Source organism: Oreochromis niloticus, linkage group LG19 (genome assembly GCF_001858045.2).
Source record: "Oreochromis niloticus isolate F11D_XX linkage group LG19, O_niloticus_UMD_NMBU, whole genome shotgun sequence".
NCBI classification, from domain to species: domain Eukaryota; kingdom Metazoa; phylum Chordata; class Actinopteri; order Cichliformes; family Cichlidae; genus Oreochromis; species Oreochromis niloticus.
In genome coordinates, this window is record NC_031983.2 from 7,803,105 (window position 1) to 7,821,706 (window position 18,602).

The 18,602-nt window shown below is 38.3% G+C and overlaps 1 protein-coding gene across 2 annotated transcripts in view; it reads right to left on the reverse strand.

Moving 5' to 3' along the window:
• The window catches only part of gfra4a (GDNF family receptor alpha 4a), a 157,018-nt gene that overhangs the window by 68,916 nt on the left and 69,500 nt on the right, over positions 1-18,602 (reverse strand). The window contains exon 1 of one of the 2 annotated variants that reach the window (XM_025901065.1): positions 11,026-11,117. The exons of the other annotated variant lie outside the window; for it this stretch is intronic. The gene's annotated coding sequence lies outside the window, so the exon portion shown is untranslated. Of the gene's footprint in view, positions 1-11,025; positions 11,118-18,602 lie in introns of those variants that run through there. 2 annotated transcript variants of the gene reach the window in all.

Here is an 18,602-nt window from a genome sequence, read left to right on the forward strand (position 1 = left end):
TGATTCACTGAATCACAATCTAGCAGAATCTATTGGAGGGGAGGATTTTAGCTAAAATCCTCCCCTCAAGAAATGTACAGATTTTATGCATCACAAGGCAGCGCGCAGGCTTTTTTTTTCTTTTTCTTTTTGTGAGTCAGCCTGGAACAGCGGTTATTACTGACCTGAGATGGAGTACATCTCAAAATTGCTGCACAACAGATAAACAGAGTTTGGTTGGTGGACAAATAAGTAACTGGTGGTTTTGGCCCCAGAATTGACAAAGTTACGGTTTGCACTCTTTACTCTGCTGACAGTGCAGACAGCACAGAGAGAGCAATTTGTTGAAAGGAAAAGGCAACGATGAAGAAGTAAAATGGCTTGCTGGTACACTCATAAAACTCATGCGCAGTCTGTTTAAAGTTTATGCTGTTTTCTTCTCCACTTAAGCCACACCGCTGTCTGTTTATTTACAGATTCGGATCCCCACAGATGAAGTTATTGTTGGAGGATACTTTTAAAGCTGACAACTCTAACGCTGAACAATAAGGCTAATACTATCAATGCACCATGGTCCACAGACAGGGTAAGAAATTCACAAAGGACTGAGAAATTTACTTACAAATTACAAATGACAATAAGAAAGCATATGATAATACCGGGCTCTGAAATGATACAGTGTTATATTGGTTTGCTTCAGAGAGGGTTGACGCTTCAACAGACAATATTCCCAAACCAATAAATGTAATAATTAAAATATCTGGGGTACATAATACTTTAAATGCAGTATGTTCAGGATATGTGCTTTTTTGCCATGTGATTGCCGATAGCACCAGTTTGAGAATCGAGCAGGGAACTATTAAACTCACAGTGAGAAAGTGGCTGTCGTGTGTGGTGGCCTCCCAGCTCTCCACCCACCTTTTTCTTGGTGTTTTTGTAAATGTATCTGTACAAAGCTGCGTTTGTACCAACAGGCACGACTAAATGGACCCAATACTTTACTGGGGTTGCTGTGGCTCTGAGGATAGAGCAGGTCATCTATTAATCGGAAGGTTGGTGGTTCTGCATTTGGCATGCAGACTGTCTGCTCCGGTCTGCATGCCAAATAAGGTATTAGCAAGATATTAACCCCAAGCTGCTCTCTGATCCATCCATTGGGGTATGAATGTGCGTGAATATTAGATAGAAAGCACTTAGATACAAAACACAAGGAAAAAAAAGTGATTTTATTAATGGGTGAATGAGGCAAGTTGCATAAAAGCACTTTGAGTACTCAGGTATAGTAGAAGCGTTATATAAGAACCAGTCTATTTACCATTTACCACTGGCATAAATGATCTAACTAAATTGGCTAGATAACAGTACCAAATATTTGAATTTCCATAACGTAGTTTAAACTTAACTACATGTAAAGCTCCTGGAACTTAACCTCATTTACTGTATGAGTTATACTTACCTCTGTAAGTATAACTCATACTATGATTCCTTGAAACCGCTATATTACTTTTTTATTATTATTTTATTTTATTTTTCTGCCCATCTTATTTATGGACATGGCCCATTGCTCACATTACTGTCCAGCTATGACACACAACATCAACTCTTTATAGGTGAGGCACATTGATCTAATTCAATGGTCAAGTTATTAAAGCTGCACTTTGCAGTAATTTGAAACCTTGACAAATAACTCTCTTTCAACGGGCTGAAGTATTCAGTTTGTCAGCAACAGCACAGCTATTTTCCAAATATGATGACTATCTATCTCCTCTTTTTCTGGGAAAAGAAATGGGAAAGAATATTGGAGAGTTGTTTGTAAAGGAAATCTATTATAGATATTTTTATGTCCATCACTTTAAAATGTTTAAAGTTTAAAATGTCATGGGCTGGGACTTTTGATCCAGCATTTTGAGTTTCATGCCTTTTTGTATTCTTATGTTCTTTTGTTTATAGTTTAGACTTCATTCAGTTCTGTTGATATTGAGCTCTGTTTCCCTATTTAGTTCTTGTCTGTCGAGGTTCCTCCCATGTCTGTCATCTCCACTATGTTATAGTGTCGTGTGCAAGTCTGTCATGTCCCCTGTCTTAGTCTCCCTTGGGCTTTGTGTGTCTCAGTGTGTCTTTGTCCTCTGTGTCCCTCTCTGTGTGTCTGTGTTTATGTGCGCGTGTCCCTTTCCTGTTTACGTTTCCTTCCTGCGCTGTTTCATGTCTTCCCTGTCTGTCATGTGTATCCATGTATGTTTCTTCAGCCCGTCAAGTCTAGTTTCCTCTTTCTCGTGTCCTCTGTGGTTAAGCTTCCCTCTACCTCTCTCTGTCTCGTGTCAAGCTTGCGCGTCTAAATTTACATCTCCGTGTCCTGTTTTATTTTGAAAGTTTTGTGTTTCATGTTCAATGTGTTTAGTTTCGCGTCCCCTGTGGTGTCATGTTCATTTGTATCAGCTGTGATCCTCGTGTGTTTCCTTTTCCCTCGTCACCCTCGTGCGTATTTATGTGGTCTGCTGTCATGCATTCATTGTCAGCTCGTCTGTTGTTTCACGTTTAGTTTTTTTTTTCCATGTTTTTGTTTAGTGTTCCCAGTTTAGGTTATTGATTATTCTCATCTCGGTTTGCCTTGTGCATTGTTTTGTACCTTTACATCACCCTTATTAAGCCGCTCGTCTTTTGTTAAATTATATTTTTGTTTCCAAGTGTCTGTGTTTGGGTCCACTATTCACACTCCACACAGTCTGCTTCCACTCACTGTGACACAAAAGTCCTAATGTCACCTTTCCAGCATGCACAGACTGTAGATGCTCAGTGGGGTTGAAGTCAGTAGAGGACAATCCTTGACCTTTTTTTGTCTTCGAGTACCTCTTCCAAAGGTGAGGTCATTTGGATGCTTAAATTGGTGCATTTGTCCCAGCACAGAAGACTTTACCACATCTTATATACCCATGGCTGTATTTTGCTTTGTGTTTGATCTATGTATGCAGGTATCATTCTCTCTTGTTTGTCTCCTTACATACGCGCTTATGTTACTTGGATCATCAGTCAATAGGACTTTCAGTCACCCACTGTAAAATGCTGGTATGTCTGAGGCTTTGTTCCCTCCTGAGAATTGGTTTAGAGGAGACACCGCTTATCCCCTGAGAGCACAAAGTCTGCTTATCCCCTGAGACAGGCCCTTCTTTTCACAGGACTCTTAATTGGAGAGTTGTTATCTTCAAAAAGCAAATTCTGCACCAAAGTTGTTTTTCTATCTCTCTGTGAATGAAGCTTGATGTATTGATCTTCTGATAGGGCGGTCACTTTTTGCTTGCCTGATTGTGCTTTGGATACAACTGATCCACTTTCCACAAAATGTTTCAGAGATCCATCCACTGCCCCCTAAGAAACCTTCAGTCTAGCCACAGGTTCACACTGCAGAAAGCCTTTCTTTACTCACAAAATCAATTTGACGCATGATACTTCTGCTGAATTCCAAAGCCATGTTTACCACTACAATGTCATTTAGTACACAATGTTCTGCTGAAAATTTGAAGCACAATGAGATTTTTAACGAGTTAAAAATGGTTAACAGGTTTTTTACATATCAACAAATATTTAGACACAGTTTCCTGTAGAATTGGCAAAATTATCTTTGAATAGAATAACTATTAAAACCAAACAAACAAGCAGATGATAAAACAAGATGATAACAAGATGATGATAAGCACTTGTCAACTAATCTGATTGATTATACTGAGCTTTGCTATTAATGGTAAAAAAAGGGGGCATTATTATGGAAAATCTTTTCCAGAGGTAATGTATACAGTGTCGCCTCGTTACAGTGTTAAGGCTTGAAAAAGAAAGTACATCCATATTAGGTGAGAGTCTTATGCACACTGACAGGAAAAGGATTAGGTGGGTTGCTCGAGGACATCTTTGACCTTTTGGTGATGTGACAGTCTCTCTGATCTACCGGTAGTCAAGTAAGTTCACCATTTTAGACAAGAGCATCTAAGTTGGCTGATTTTTTTTTTTTTTGAAAAGACAGCACTTTGTTTTTTGGGGTTGCAAGCAAAAAAGTTTCTGCTCAACAGGAACTCCTTGTGAGGCGTTTCCCATGGGCTCCAAACAAACACACGAAGGCTTCCCACAGCAAGTATGCAGAGTTGTGATGAATAATGCAAATTAACTGAGCCTTTGCGTCACAACACCTTTTCTTAGAATACTAATTAGCCTGACAGCGAAATATTAGATTCCCGTGTATCTCATGTGAGATGCTTATCTTAAGCCTAGTGCGCCATGCAATTGTGTACACGGACTGGTTGTTTGTGCTCATTTCACATCACCCTTAGGACTCAGAAAAGGCCACTTTGAGTGACCCCTGATGCCAACGTGCCAATAGGCCTGGGGTCCCCATTGCCTTCCACCGCATTTCAGGACAAACTCTTATCAGAGTAGTTCAGGTCCATGAGTAAACATGTTTACAAACTTGCGCTCTCTCATGAAATTTACTCCTCTCGTTCCCGACGACTGGTAAATATGTTTTCCCAGCTAAGACACTTCACGTCTCCTCATTTGCTCGCTAGGAAAACACGTACAGGTAATTTTTTGATGCATAGCCTCATATTTATCTGGAAGCATGGCCCCAGTATTACATGAACACATGTCACTTTGCGTTGCCGTCATAGTTAGGCTAGGAGAAAACACACTATGTTCTCTTTAAAACTGGGAGTGCCGCACTTGACCTTGTCCATTCCAGTTACAGCCGCCCTGCAGCCACCGTAATGCAGCGTGTCTATTGTCATCGGCTTGATAAGACCATAATATGCACATCGAAAACCTGCAGCTGTACTGCATGGAGGTTATATACAGTCACCCATGCAGCTCATATATTTTCATCTGGCATGAACAGAAGTCAGTTAGTAATTAAACATTCAATTATCTTCCTTAGAAAGTGAAAGGGTGTCATTATCAAAGGGATTTAGAAAGGCTGCCTTTGAAAAGGGAAGCCTTAATGTTTCCATGTTTGGTACTTGTAAGTAATCTTTTTAGCAACACCAGGTCTTTTTCTTCACTAGAAAAACAGCGTATATGAATTATGTCTGTATTATTCTTATTTATATCAGTTAAATAAAGCAGTGTGCTGAGGTCAGCTTTGTATAAACAGGAAATGTCATATTGTTTGTAATCTCTGTTCTTATGTTCCCTCTTCAATTTTTCTTTCCACTGTCATCAAGTGCTTGTTTGTAAGGAACTGTGGGATTTTTTGAGGTGTTCATATTTGCAGAACAGTAGTGTTTCATGTGGATTGATCATGGTAAGAAAGGCTATATTTATACCTTTGTTACCATGATCAACAGAGCCTGTATGAGCTTGAGGTTGTGAATTCAAACTTGTGCACCTAATTCTTATTTTTTAAGTAAGTAAGTAAAGATGTATGATGTACAATCCTTCCCCTAGAACACTTCAAGGAAAGGCACAATATTTTGAAACAGAAATGTGAAATTTATTCAATTCTGATCACGTGTGAAGGTCACACTTATCTGCATCCAGTTGAGAATAGTCTCCTGCACTCCACAAACTCCCAGACATGTATCCACACTTCGAATCTGTCAGGTGACCTTTGCTTCATCCCATCATTCTCTCTCTCTCCTTTTCATGTTATTTATTGTCATTACTCTAAAGACTCTCATTGAATGAAGGCAAAATGTGTAAAGAAAGTAACTGTATTAAGCAACACCACTGACATACAGTAGTTAGAGTTGGGGAACCTGAAGAAGCTTGAGGAAATCTTTGTTTTTAGGAATGAAGAGGCCATAAATCATGGCAGTATGGATGGACATCCCTAAGATGAAGAAGACTTCAGGAAGTCAATAATCAGACAAGCACTAAAGCCCAAGAGCACATGTACAGACTACACTGTTCGCTGCTTGGTCTTTTGAGATTTTATTAATATTATTAATAATAGTATTATTAACTGTTAAATTTTGATAGCAAAAAAGATACAACTGGAGAACATTGTTAGGGCAGCTGTACAGATCACTGAATAATCAGAAGCTGGAAAACCTCCAGGTGTTTAAAATAGCAAAGATAAAGAAAAAAAACTGTTTTTAAAATGAAGAATATTTGCTGTTTTAACATGTTTCTATCTTTTTTTTTTTTTAAACAATATGAATGCAGTATATAAAATGTGACTGATAAATAAAATATACCTGTTAATTTTAATGTTTTCGGTCACATCTTTTTATGTTTATGTTAAACTAACTTTTGATCCCACTGAAGCATTTAGCAATTAAGGCAGATATTTCTCAGGGGTTGTTGGACAGGAAATAGATAATTCATTAATTACATTTTTTTTAAATTACACTTTTCCGCTTGTTTTATAAAGCTACTCATCTAAGTTGTGCACTTGGTGGTTAACAATGAGCTCATATCAAATTAAGAGTCCTCATAACTTTGTCTTGACACATAAAACCTTCCTACACAGCGCTTACTGTTCACTGGCTAAATGTAGCGCTGGTCAAATTTAATTTGCCTTCCTTTCAACAGAATACATCAACTAAATGGGAAAAGTCATTTGGCCTTGGAGGATGAATTTTAATTAAGCTGTATGGGTAAACTCAAAAAGGTCATCTCTTGCTCTTATCTAGTCACACACCTTTCAGACTCTTTTAAAAGGTGAAAACAGTCCTGCCATTCTAACAAACTTACTTTTTCAAATCTGCATTTCAATTAAATGTCTGTGGTTCACTGGGCAAATGCATGTATTTAATTAGCTCTGAGCGAAGACAAATGCAACATTTAACAGCCTAATTCACAAGTAGAGGAGATCAAGTGCCTTAGTGACACCTTCCTTATCTTGGCTGGCCAAGTGGTGCGATATGATCGATTGTGCTTTGCGTCTGGGATTCCCAAAAGTATTAAAAATGTATTTTAACTCTTTTTCAGCCTAATTCAGTTTAAGTGCCTTAACCTTTATTCATACTGGGAAAGTTTGCCAGGCTCACACACACACACACACACACACACACACACACACACACACACACACACACACTCCTTCAACAACCACCGGCTTTATATTCATTTGGTTAAAGCTATAAATTCACAAGAGGGAGCCTGCAAAGAGGCTTTTACTGTGGGTATAGAGCACTGTTGGCTCACAGGCACCATGAAAATAGTTGAAGGAAGGGAAAGTGTTAATATTTAAACAGACAGAATTTTCTACCTTTTTAAAATACTGCTGACTACTAAACCCAAGTATTTTCAAAATTAAACTAGCTCCATGTTCTCAGGGACAGAGAGTTTCTTACTTTAAGAAAGATCTGAGAAGAATATGTTTGCGGGTGGGGCTCATGCTCGGCTGCAGACCAGAGATGAGTGAGTCTATTTGGGCCTGAGATGAGAAACATTTAGATGTCAAAGTGTAATCATATCTGTTATCAGTGTACGCTGTGCTTTCGGCAGCACGAGAAAAAGTGACGGCTCAATCTGCAAGCAAGAGCTCGCTGTGTATTGTCAGGAGTTAAGATAAAAGGCAGAAATGATTCCAGGATGCATTTGACTATGCTGACATAAAACGAGAGAAATCGTGGATAAACCCAACATTTCTCACTAAAGTCTGGACAGTCTGGTTGGATTTATGGTATTTCAAACATATTACCCTCCATCTAGTAGGAGGTGAGATCTTCTAAAATATACCTTTTCTGTGCAAGTCACATGGCGCTCTACAGTACCATCTGATGTGATTTATAGTAATACATCTCTGGTCTCTTCATCATCCACTGTGCAATGTCATCATTCAGTGCCACGTGTATCCAAAGAGCAGTGGGATATAAAACACAATTACAATGGATTTTCACTCCTCGAGTGGAGTCCTTGTTCTTGGATCCGTGTACAGCTTGGCATTAGCCGTACAATTACACAGTTATACCGTTCTGCATTGTATCATGCACTGCAAAAAACAAAAACCACACAGGAAATTTCCAGCAGATGCTTGTGCTTAGTCCAGAAGGAGCCAGCGGGAAAGAAAGGGTGCAGAAATGTGGGGATAAAACACAAAGAATCCAAGGGGACAGGCTCTCTATTACAGACCGCAATGACAGCCACTCTCTCCTCAGAGCCAAGGAACAAAAAGCTGGTTAGATGCTGCTGTCTGTCGCTTTGTTGCTGCAGTCAGAGAGCTCATCCTTCACAGACATGGATGGAAGGACAGACCGACTCTGTGCAGCTGAGCAGAAATCAATTGTGGACGTTGGTTTGACTGAAACTCTTTGTTAAAAGTTCCTCCTCTACGCTCAGAGCTCGACAGCCTCAAAATCAAGCGATGCAAGGGGCTCAGACTCTGCGGCCTCTCGTCTTCCTTAGATGAGACACATTTTTCAATTATGCACACGAGGGAAGGGAATTAGAGGCCTAATCCCAGCCTAATCCCCAAACAAACAGATCTATGGCCTCCATTTCCAGCAAAGCCACCCTGGCTGCCCTCACTACCCCCACCTCTGTCTAGTTCTGTTAAATCTCTGGCCCTCCACTAACCCGGTCATAGATGGCACTCCTTTCAGCTCTAATAGTTCCTTAAATTGAGCTCTGGAAGCATTAGCCATGTTTGAATAGTACTTTGAATTACTTGAAACTACCACTTGTGACTCTTCTTAGTTTTCGGCTCATCATTAAAATGAAAAAGGCTCAAAATGTACTTTTATAATGTAGCTCACCCACTTATAGGTACTAATTTGATGTCCAGGGAGACCTAATTGAATTACTTGCCCCTCTTTAGTTTATCTAGTTCATCTCTTTATTCGCAGGTATCTTAGCAGGCATTTGCAGATTCCTTTTCAGCGCTGATCACTTTACAATCCTCCAACAAAAGAGAACCTTTTAAACTGTTCTCATTCATTTTTACTCAGTCAGCATCAATCTGCAGTAAATACCAGTCAGCAGAAACAGTAGTGCCTAGTTCAGGGACAAAATAATTTTTAACACAGAGCGTGGTAACCATAATCTCATACCGTGGCTGAAAAAATAGAGCTCCCTCTATCACAGATACATCCGATATTGGTCATTATATTTATTCGTTTGTTTATGCTGTCAGCAAAGCCAGCAGCACATGTAGCAGACTGTGCAATGCAGCTCAGCAGGTGGTGTTGCTGAATCAAGCTTGGGTCTTTTAGGCCTGCAAAATACACATACTGGCCACTCTTGCAGGTACATCTTGATAATATCGGGTTGGACTTTGGTGCTGGAGACATTCCTCTGGGATTTTGTTCCACGTTGATGTGATAGCATCACTCAGCTGCTGCAGATGTGTTGGCTGCACATCCAAGATGTGAATATCACATTCCACCACATCACAAAGATGCTCTGTTAGACTGAGATCTGCTGAGGCCATTTGAGTATGTCATTTTCAAGAAACCAGTTTGAGATGATTTGAGTTTTGTGACATGAAACAGATGATTCAGAAGATGGACATGGTCAGCAACAACACTCAGGCAGACTCTCAGCTGGTACTAAGCGGTACTAAGAAAATATCTCCCACATCGTTACATCCCCAGCAGTAGCCTGAACCACTGACAGAAGGCAGGATAGTGTTTTGCCAAATTTGGACACTTATCTGAATGTTGCAGCAAAAATAAAGACTCATCAGACCTCACAATATTTTTCAGTCTTCCATTGTCTAATTTTACTGACCCTGTGCTAAGTGAGCTCTTGTGAGCTGGTATGGTCTTCTGTTGCTGTACACCTTTGTCAACATAACATGCCTGTTCAGAGATGCTCTTCTGCATAGTTTGGTTGTAACTAACTGTTATTTGAATTACTGTTGCATCACATAGAAGCAGTCTGACCTTTGGCAACAACAAAGGTCAGAGCATATAGTGCATAGTTTCTACTTTATTTCAGGCCATTGTCTGTAAACCCTGGAAAATCCCAGTAGATTAGCAGTTTCTGAAACACAGATCAGCCTGTTTGGCACCAACAACTGTGTTCAATCAATATAGTGGCTGGTGAGTATATATTGCAGAAACGTTAACAGACAGCGATCTGTTAATTTCCACTTTTAAACACATCTTTTACATAGTCTGTGTACACTCTATGTATAAAATAATTTTTAAATCAACTTTTAAAAACGACTTATAAACCAGAATAAGCTCTAGCTTACTAAAAGGCAGGAAAAATTAAAGGAGCTATTACGATGTGCTGACTGCTATTAAAATAGAGTCCAAGGAGAAAATTGCAGAGCCTGTAAAATGCTCAAGGACTTTCTTTTTAAATAACTGATCTGTTGTAAGTCACATTTAAATCAAAGCCCATTTAATGACATCTTAGACATATATTATCACAACAAATAAAATAAAAAACTACTGACTAATGGTTAACTAATTTTGTTTTACACTGTTGGTAAGGGACACTGCAATGTTAAGGTCAATGCAGCTTTAAAGCTCTACATCCGTGTTACACTGCTGCCATCTTTGGCTTTAAAGAATAGTTATTACACAACTGCAAGACTTAAACCTAGGAGGATGCATGTATTTGAGTAAATTACCCATATTAGTTGGATTTGTACTCAATTGTTCACCTAGAATTATTTAAATAAAAATGAATGGTCTCTTTCAAACAACCTTCTGTTGAATGCTTTCATAGTGTTTTCATTGAACTGTGTACATAAAAGCGAGGAAGTCAAATTAGAGAGTGCTTGGGAGAGAATCAAACATCCCTCTTTCTCACCACTTCATATCTGGCAAATCCTCGCACAAAGTGGGGAGGTCTTCCCATTATGATATGGGATTTCAAACACTGCTTGATAACCCAAACGGCTCCTGGGCTGATGCATGCTAACAATTTTAATTTCACAGTATTAAGAATGCTGATGCAATCATTTACTTCTGTGAATTCGATTGGTCATGCACACACTTATCCTGCACAATCCAACAATCTTAAAATGACTTCAATCAGAAATGTGATGTCTTATTTACATATTTCAAAACATTTTATGCTCAACCAGTAAATCTCTCCCCATAAGCATGCATGTACACCTGATCGATCTAAAACACAAACACACACTCGGGCCATAAGCTCTCTCACTTGTTATGATTCTGTCTGTGAGTGATCTACCCAATCCAAGGGTGGTCAGATCTCTTTCATTTCCCTTGACTTGTACAAGCAATCGATTCCACTCAAAGATGAAGGCCGCTGCTCATTGCCCCTGCCAGACTGCTTCTAACTTCACTTGCCATATCGCTCCATCACCTTCTGAATGCAGATGGGTTCTGGGGTTGTTAGAAGTGAAAAGAGAGACACGGAATGTTTTATCTGTAAAGGTTCAGGCAACACGCATCATTGTAAGAGCCTCTCAAAAGATATGTCTCCAATTAAAGAACATGCTGTAGTAGGTATCATCTGTAAGTGAGTCATTTAGTCTTTCTAAATTGCAGAGACCAATACTAAAAAAGAAATATATATATATATATATATATATATATATATATACAACAGACCAAATAGTTTTTTGTGAATAGAGTTTTTTGAGCTACAAACTGGTAGGTCTGGTTGGGAGATGGTTGTACTTTATACACTTTGTCAAAATCTTCTTAATGGCTGTGACATATTTACAAGTCAAATAGTCAGAATGTCTTTCTTATTTATTACTTGTTATACGTCCGCAACCTCGATCTGAGTGCTGTGCACTTCACTCTCACAAACAGGTAGTGGGGTTGCCAGAGAAATTTTATTGGGTGGTTTAAAAAAAATATCACTACCAAGAGTCACTAAACCTATCAACAAAGTTGCTAAGTTGGCAAAAAAGCAGGGTCAGCATAATGATCACTACTTTACGCAACACGTTTGCAAAGCGCTGAAACTCAGATGGTTCTTTATTTTAACACATTTTTAAAGGAAAAACATTAAACAAAAAACAAATATCCAAATCCCCAAACTGAAAAATCTCCACTTTCTAGGGAACTTATTGGTGAGTTGTTCCCTAGCTGAAGTTGCTTCCAAAGAAGTGAATTTTGTTACACGAAAAACCTCCTTGCAATTGCTTTGGCTGTTAGAATATTGTGTTGATCGCCTGTAGATTGAATGGAAGATGCCAACTTCTCTGCAAACACTCACCAACTACTTGCTGCTAAAGTCAGCTTCTTTCATGCAAACTATGGACAAAAGCAATCACAAGGTTTTTGCTGCAGCCATGTCTTTGTGACTGATTTCACTTAGCAACAGGCAGGGACATCCAGCAACCAGTCATCTTGTAAGATATTTTCCCCCTAGCAACCAGAGGTTGCCTGGGGTTCACTGACTGTTCTCTAGGCCTGTAGGCAATAACCCTCTTAAAGCAAGAAAAAAATCTACAGCAGGATTACGCACACACACACACACACACACACACACACACACACACACATTCTCGTTTTGATATCTAACTGAGGACATAATGCTTTTCCTACCCGCTTACCCCAACTATAAATATCCAAAATGAATGCCTAATTCTAACCCTTAGCCTAAACCTAATCATAATCTAACCATAACCCTGACACTAAAATCACATTTTGAGTCTCAAAAATGCCTTCAAACTTGTGAGAACAGGCACTTTTGTCCTCACAAGTGACTGTTGGTCCCCACAATTATAGTAACATTCCATTTTTTGGTCCCCACAAAGGTGTCTACACAGGTACACACACACACGTTTTATTATAGTATGGCACTAGCAAAAACCATGTTGAGTTTTGATAACTTTTCCAACTAAAACAAAAGAAACATTTTAAAGGGTATAATTAATATCGTTAAAATAAACTTATGAAAAAATCTATTTGGTTTTACGAAAGATATTAAAAAAATTAGTGGGTTTTCCACTATTGTACACCCACTCAAAGCCAAAACATTTAAAGACAAAAATTAACAATCTCACACTTTTTATAGTAGAGATGTGATTTAGTCATTGAAGGCAAAAACTTTAGACAAAAATTCAGTTTTGTTTTGGGTTTTTTTGTCTTACTTTCTTTTTCTTTCTGTTGAGGAAACTCAATAGAAAATAGAACATCTTACAAGTTTGCTTTGTCAATTTTATAATAATAGTTCTTTTAACAAATTCTCATGTAGTTTGAAAGAGACTTCTCAAGATGGTACACCACCAACTGCACTTGCAGGTTAAGTTGATGGAGTGTTTTAAGAAGATGAAACATTTTATTATTATGAAAATCCTTCAGCGAGAGAAATATATCAAAGGAACTTAAGACACTGAATATATTTTGTGAAGGTAAAGTTCAGGGCATATAAGTTCACATTTGGCACAATGGGCTCATATCTCAATAATGTGCAACAGTGTGAATATATCAAGCGATTATTGCAATGCTGGTTAATGACTTTCTTCCTGATTTCGTGATGATGATAGTGTTTATGAGCTTTAAATCTGCTGTGAGTTCTAACACAATCAGCCTCATCACAGTGTGCGGTGTGTTCTGCTGAAGTTAAGATAAACGATCAGTCCTTATTTTACTGATAAACTCTGCATTCTCCAGAAAGCTTCGGTGCTTGGCTAGATTTATGACCATATTCCAAGCAAATTACTTCCACCTTGTACGCAGGCAGACCTCTACATATCTCAGAAGGGGAAATGAAGTTGGTAGAAGACGGGGTGAGAGTTGAGCAGGCAGTACGTGTCACTATCACTATCAAGCGATCGTCTTGAATTCAGCAGTGTCAGCCATTCAAAAAAGAGCTTTCTATTCAGGTGAGTTTATCCAGCGTGCTTACGAATAGATTTTGATAAAGTCATATCCTGATAGGCTTTTCTTGAATGGCAGAGGATAAAATCGTTTAATTAAAGTCTCTAAATAACCAAATTTGGAGTTGCAGTTGCAATTGGAGTTACCTTGACAGCAATTTGTTTATTCTTGTAATAGTAAGCCATTTTTCTTGTAAAAATCCCCCCTGATCACAGAGAGGAGGTGACTATTTCTTCCTGTTTTTCTAACTTAGTACCACTTAAAGCCCTCAAAGCCTTCAAAACACTGACATCGCAGTTGGTTTTTTCCGATTCCCAAGCTGCTGGAAGGAAATACCTTGACATCTGTGAATATGAATGACGTAGGCAGGTTTTCATTTAATTTGTTTCAAGGGGAACTAATAAAGGATGAGTTTGAAATTAGCTTGACACGTTGCAAGAACATGACATGAAAAAAATCTGCTGCTGTGTCCTCTGAGCAGCATTGCACCAATGCATACAGCAAAGATTTGTTTTTAACGTTGTCATGGCATAGCTTTATGTAAGCCATAATTGCTGCATCGGTTAATCATTGCTGACACAGTATTTTCACATGGGAACAGCAAACATGAAAGAATCAGTGCTGTCAATAAAAGCACAGATTTTTATATGAGACGTTATGTTGTTATGATATCACATTTGTTTCATCTCCTGTCAAGATGCTGCGGCTTTCAGTTGTAGTTTTTAAAGTCAGCTGCTATTCTAAGAATCGAAGCTAATTCTAGTAACTTATTATAAAAGGCTTTTCATTCAGGGTAAATTACTGTATCTGCCAGTTCAATATTCCATTCTCTTCAACGCGGTTTGTGCAACGCTCTTACAAATTACTAGTTAATGTCAACGATTTTGACTAGAATCTGAATCAACCAGTCTGTTTGAGCAATCAAACTATTTCTTTGATATCACCCCTGCAGTGGTTTTTAAGTGCAGATTTAGTCTATCCAGAGCTAGGACTACAAAGAGAACGCATATATTATATATGAGATTGAGATTTTACAGCAGCTGCAATACTACACGTGGAAGAATGTGTTTTAAAATGATATTTTCATAATAAAAATGTACCTGTGCAGATGAGGATCACCCATGCTCTAATTATATTCCCCCTGAACAAGCACTGTGTGTGGAATGAGAAATCATTCCTGTCATTTCATTTCTACTTGTACTGCTTCTTTATTAGTTCTACTTAATATCCCCAAGGTCATAACATTTGATAGATCATAATGTCAGCAGGGCTGGTCATAAACCCCCCGCTATCCCTCCGATCCAGCAGCTACAGTCTGCTCACATCACACCTTAATTGACGGGGAGAGGGGCAGACAGCACGCTCAGGCCAAAGCAATCGATTGTGACAAACAAATTAGAAACAAGTTTGAATGATTAAGTTATGTATTGATTTTGATTTAAACATTAACGGCTCGTGTACCCGGCGGGATTAAACGAAAAGACAAAATGTAATCGATGCTTCCTTGTACATATCAATGGGATTTAGTGCCGATGTGAAGGGTTGAGTGAATAAGGTAATACTGCCGTTTGATTGTGGCCGGAAGGTCATGGATTATATGGAATAACACAGAATTAGAGGGAGTGTGATTAAAAACATTTTAATTTGATAATTCTTTGTATTAGCCACACTCAGCTGCAGTCAGTTATGTTTAATTCCATTTCCTTTTCAGTTCAATTCAAAGTGCTACTTAATTTCTTTCAGCACGAGAGGAATTTTTTTCTACTTAGTAACCTCAAGGGAAACAGATTTAAAGATTAAAACCAAGAGAATTTAACTTACTCTTTACTTTTGCTACAAAATGTCCGTAATATATCTGCAAGAGGCTGATAGGGTCCTTGATCAAAACTAATGACTCAATTACTCTGTGCTCGCAGGTGCTGAAAATTCTGGTTTTAAAGCCCACTTCTTGGCTCGCTTTGGTAAAACACCCACGTTACATGAACTGTAACAGAAGTTATACATATTCTCTCTGTGAAGAGGCATGCAAGTTTTATTGCACTTACATGTGTTGAGCATTTGTATCAACATAAACAACTGAACAATTTTTAAGAAGAAAACAGAACAAAATTAACATATCACCGGCTCGTCCCCTGTTTAATCCCCGTTTTAAGATCTCTTTAATGCTGAATCGATCAGACCACAGCTGGAGGGATCTCGTGCTACTTCCTCTAACAGATTGTTTCCATGCTTTTTGTGTCACTCATAACTCTCAGTTTGTTTTTCCGATATATAAAACAAAAAAGACAGCTACCGACTGAGTTACAAAAGACTTTCGGCATTCGATGTTTCTGATACAGTCCTCGTGGGGGAACAACATTCGGATCTTGATAAAGCTAATTGGCTCTGTTTCCAAGGCGCGTCTCTCTTGCTCTCTCTTTCTCTATACATAAATATATAAAGTGTGTACACTGTTTAGATAGCTGTTATGCTTATGTCTTCTCTTTTGTTTATGGCTACTTAATATAATAGCAACTTTATTACTTTTTATGAGTAATTACCCCAACACTGATCACAACAAAGATCGGAGATGCCTCCCACAAGAACAATCATTTGACCACAGAGCAATTAATTTGCATGAATGTAATGTCTTTGATATGTTGCTTAGAGATGGTGGTGACTCTCAAAGCGGTGAGGACCCAATGAGAATCAAATTGATGAGTGATATCGACAATGGAATTGGAATCATTAAATTCTTATCAATTCCGATTTCCATCCTTATTCATTAATCACCATTACTATTACAAAAAGACATCGACAGTCTATCGATGTCAAGTTGTTTAATTTATTTATGAGACAGTGCCGGCTCACTGTAGGAAACGAACCAATGACAGGGAAAAGTTACTGTACAGGTATTTCACTGGAAAAACTTTGATTAGTCACAGGACTTTCAACAGCTTGTTGAAAAAAACGAATAAAATGTATTATTTGTAGGATATTTTAATATGCTTAAAAAACTTTAGAAAAGTTCCTGTTACCAAATCCACAGTCAGAGTAAACATCCAAAGCTCAATTACAGCTAATATGACAAATTAGAAATTTTACAGTTGTATTTCATCATGTTTCAACTTCTTCAAGTATAATCAAAACAGTTTTGGAAGAGTAACTGTGAAAATTAGCAGGTACCCTTACATGGAAAACAAACAAAGTTTGTCTAAATTTATTTCTGAAGCACTTTGGCAGTAGACCAGTGCCTCCCTGGACATTTAGTTTTGGCAAAAACAAGCACAGTTTGGACAGATGACCATTTCAAGGCAGCTAAGCATTACTGTGCTTCTCCTGCAAATCGCTGTTGACTCACTTCAGGAAAAGCCATATTTTGTTTGTCCACTCCATTTCCCATAAATGTCTAGTGCAAAAAATTATTTTGAACCGAGGTAAACAATACACTTGATTTCATGCAGGTAACCACGTTACCCCTGAAATTTAACGACTAATTTCTATCACTTGTCTATTTTACTGAGGAGTTTCTCTGTGCGCATGATTTAAACTTTAGAAATTCATTGCAAAGAAAACCATGTTGAACTGGAGGTAACATGGCAATGCAAGAGAAATTAAACAAACAGTGGAGACATAAAATACCAGACTGCAGGTGAATCATCGTGTACAGTGTCTCTGTAACATGGGCACAGCTGGAAAAAAAATGTCAAATTGGTTAACGTTGACTAATGCTAAATTTACAAGTTCAAGTTGCAGTTAAAACAAATTTGAATGTATTTTAGAGCACTGCACTATACACATGGAAAAATGTCTACATCCATTCAACAGTCAAGACATAGACAGCAACTGTGAACTATAGAGGGACAATTGGTTTTTGAAGGATTTAAAAGAGAGAGTTTTAAGTTTTACTAAACATTTATCTTTGGCTGACTCTGTATGAGTCCTAAAACCCTGCATCACAGTCTGGATTGCCACAGATTCCTGTGATAAAACTTCAGTAACAGATGGTGAATAATCAATTATCTTTTGAGAGATTCCCACAAACATCCTGCTTTGCAATATGGATAAAGGAATCCTACTGCTGTGAGCTGGCAGCAGGTACTACGCTGTGTTACCAGTAAAGTGACTGCCCTCGACTAAAAATAAGTGCTTGATGAATTCCCATTAAAATAGACTCCTTAAACCATGTGTAGGTATATGTGAATATGTGTGTGTGTGTGTGTGTGTGTGTGTGTGCATTCCTCAGAGAATTCAGCGACCTGGTTTCCATGAAACATCTGAGCACTGACGCCATCAGCTCACAATAAAATGAAGGTGGTTTGCACAAAGGCTCTTTTGGGAAATCAGATGGTACAGTCTGAGAAATCACTAACAGAGGCAAGATAGGTATATGAGAGAGAAGTAAAGGCCTTAACACAAAGTAACTAATATACAGTGTTAATAATGTGCACTAATTCTGTCTTGAGACCGGATAGAAAAGGCTGAAGAGGTGAGTTACAATGTTTTTGTCTTCTCCGGATACAAAAGACTTTCTTACATTATTACTCTTTGCTAGTAAGTCAAAATGAAAAGCTTCGTTATCAAAAAAGAAGAAGAAAAATGAAATCTTTAGAAACCTTTATACAGAAACAAGCTGTGATTACAGAGAAGACTGTAAAGCAGCTTCCACAGTGGACGTGAGTTGTTAATTGTGCATTGTGTTGAAGCTGAGGGCCGGTCACTTGCATACATTCCAAACTCCAGATACCTAAACAACCATCTATAGTTTTTACTACCAGCACATTTGCCAAACAAAACTGTCCTGTGCTTTCTTTTGCAGTCACCAGTGATTATTTCTGCAGACTATCACTGATCTATGAATAATGTGCTTGAAATGTCATTCACTTTCTATGGTTCCTGGTTGCCATATTGAGATGAATTGCTTCCAGCGTGTACCTCTAAAATCAGCTTTTAGAGGTA